Genomic DNA, 2395 nt, shown 5'->3' with positions numbered 1-2395 from the left:
AGAACCGTACCCCGGCGGGGCGGGGGCCGTTACCGGCCTCACACCGTCCACGGGCTAAGCCTCCATCAGAAGGACTTAGACCCCCGGCCCGCGCCGGGAGAGCGGTCTTCCGTACGCCACAATTCCCTCGCCCCGGCTGAGGGGACGGGGATTCGGCGCTGGGCTCTTCCCTCTTCGCTCGCCGCTACTGAGGGAATCCTTGTTAGTTTCTTTTCCTCCGCTTAGTAATATGCTTAAATTCAGCGGGTCGTCTCGCCTGATCTGAGGTCGAAGCTGGGTGTTTTCGGAAGCGGCCGCCGCCGGGGCGGTTGGACCCGGCGGACTGGCCGACGACCTAGGGGCGTCCCACGACCCGCCGAAACTCCGCCGCCCTACTCCCAGGGTGCGAGCGAGACCCCCACGACGGCGTCCGCCGACCGAGGCGGGTGAGAGCCTCCTCGCGCGGGCAGCGGTGGTTTTGAAGCACCGGCAGCCGCGGAGGAGGACACCCGGGTCCTCGGAGCGACGAGGCGCCGCCCTCCCCCGAGGGGAAGACGGAGGCCTCTCCCCGAAAAGGAGAGAGCGGGGAGACGGGACGAGGGGACGGTCTGCGTTTAGGAGGACGGAGGCGGCGAGGGCCTACGACGCTCCAGCCGCGGGGCCCGGAGGCTCCGATCGATAGCAAAGCGACCCTCAGACAGACGTAGCCCCGGGAGGAACCCGGGGCCGCAAAGTGCGTTCGAAGTGTCGATGATCAATGTGTCCTGCAATTCACATTAGTTCTCGCAGCTGGCTGCGTTCTTCATCGACTCACGAGCCGAGTGATCCACCGCTAAGAGTTGTACTCTTGGTTTTTTTGGTTTTTCGAGGCCGACCGACACAAACCGGGGAATTGGGGAAAAAAAAATGAGTGGTGGCGAGACCCGGACGGGCGCCCCCTCCCCCCCGGTCGAGGGATGGGGAGGAGGTGTTTAAACCCACGGCCCCCCCCACCGGGGGGAGACCTAACGGGTACCCGTCGGGGTTGCGACTCTCGCCACTCGTTTTTCACCGAAGGGGGTTCCGGGCCCGCCGGGGCGGACCCGAGGCGTCTGGTTTGTTTCGTTCCTGGGACTTCTGTGAGGCCCGGAGACCTGTAATGATCCTTCCGCAGGTTCACCTACGGAAACCTTGTTACGACTTTTACTATCTCTAGATGGTCAAGTTTGATCGTCTTCTCGACGCTCCGCCAGAACCCAGCGAGGAGCTCCGGCGGGGCCGATCCAAGGACCTCACTAAACCACCCAATCGGTAGTAGCGACGGGCGGTGTGTACAAAGGGCAGGGACTTAATCAACGCGAGCTTATGACCCGCGCTTACTGGGAATTCCTCGTTGATGGGAAACAGTTTCAATCCCCAGTCCCGATCACGAGCGGGGTTCAGCGGGTTACCCGCGCCTCTCGGCGCAGGGTAGGCACACGCTGATCCGCCCATTGTGGCGCGCGTGCAGCCCCGGACATCTAAGGGCATCACAGACCTGTTATTGCTCCATCTCGCGTGGCTGAACGCCACTTGTCCCTCTAAGAAGTTGGACGCCGACCGCTCGGGGCCGCGTAACTAGTTAGCATGCCGGAGTCTCGTTCGTTATCGGAATGAACCAGACAAATCGCTCCACCAACTAAGAACGGCCATGCACCACCACCCACAGAATCGAGAAAGAGCTATCAATCTGTCAATCCTTTCCGTGTCCGGGCCGGGTGAGCTTTCCCGTGTTGAGTCAAATTAAGCCGCAGGCTCCACTCCTGGTGGTGCCCTTCCGTCAATTCCTTTAAGTTTCAGCTTTGCAACCATACTCCCCCCGGAACCCAAAGACTCGTGGTTTCCCGCACGCTGCCCGGCGGGTCATGGGAATAACGCCGCCGGATCGCGGGTCGGCATCGTTTACGGTCGGAACTACGACGGTATCTGATCGTCTTCGAACCTCCGACTTTCGTTCTTGATTAATGAAAACATTCTTGGCAAATGCTTTCGCTCTCGTCCGTCTTGCGCCGGTCCAAGAATTTCACCTCTAGCGGCGCAATACGAATGCCCCCGGCCGTCCCTCTCAATCATGGCCCCGGGTTCCAGAAACCCACAAAATAGAACCGGAGTCCTATTCCATTATTCCTAGCTGCGGTATTCAGCGGCGACGGGCGGCCTGCTTTGAACACTCTAATTTTTTCAAAGTAAACGCTTCGGGCCCCGAGGACCGGACACCCAGTTAAGGGCATCCGGGGGGCGCCGTGAGGCAGGGGTCCGGGACAGGCGGTGGCTCGCCTCGCGGCGGACCGCCGGCCCGCTCCCGAGATCCAACTACGAGCTTTTTAACTGCAGCAACTTTAGTATACGCTATTGGAGCTGGAATTACCGCGGCTGCTGGCACCAGACTTGCCCTCCA

General features: G+C 61.0%; 1 non-coding gene and 1 pseudogene across 1 annotated transcript; both read right to left on the bottom strand.

Annotated features, from left to right (window-relative positions):
• Window positions 1–666: 666 nt before the first annotated feature.
• On the bottom strand, window positions 667–820 carry LOC148960671 (5.8S ribosomal RNA). Its single transcript, XR_016155041.1, has one exon. It is a non-coding gene; the product is annotated as a 5.8S ribosomal RNA (ribosomal RNA).
• Window positions 821–1115: 295 nt separating this feature from the next.
• On the bottom strand, window positions 1116–2395 carry LOC148960670 (18S ribosomal RNA; annotated as a pseudogene; the record flags this gene model as incomplete).

The sequence above is a fragment of the Pimephales promelas genome, unplaced genomic scaffold (genome assembly GCF_988280905.1).
Source record: "Pimephales promelas unplaced genomic scaffold, fPimPro1.hap1.1 HAP1_SCAFFOLD_183, whole genome shotgun sequence".
In the NCBI taxonomy this organism is placed as follows: domain Eukaryota; kingdom Metazoa; phylum Chordata; class Actinopteri; order Cypriniformes; family Leuciscidae; genus Pimephales; species Pimephales promelas.
This window is presented reverse-complemented; position numbering and strand designations above follow the sequence as displayed.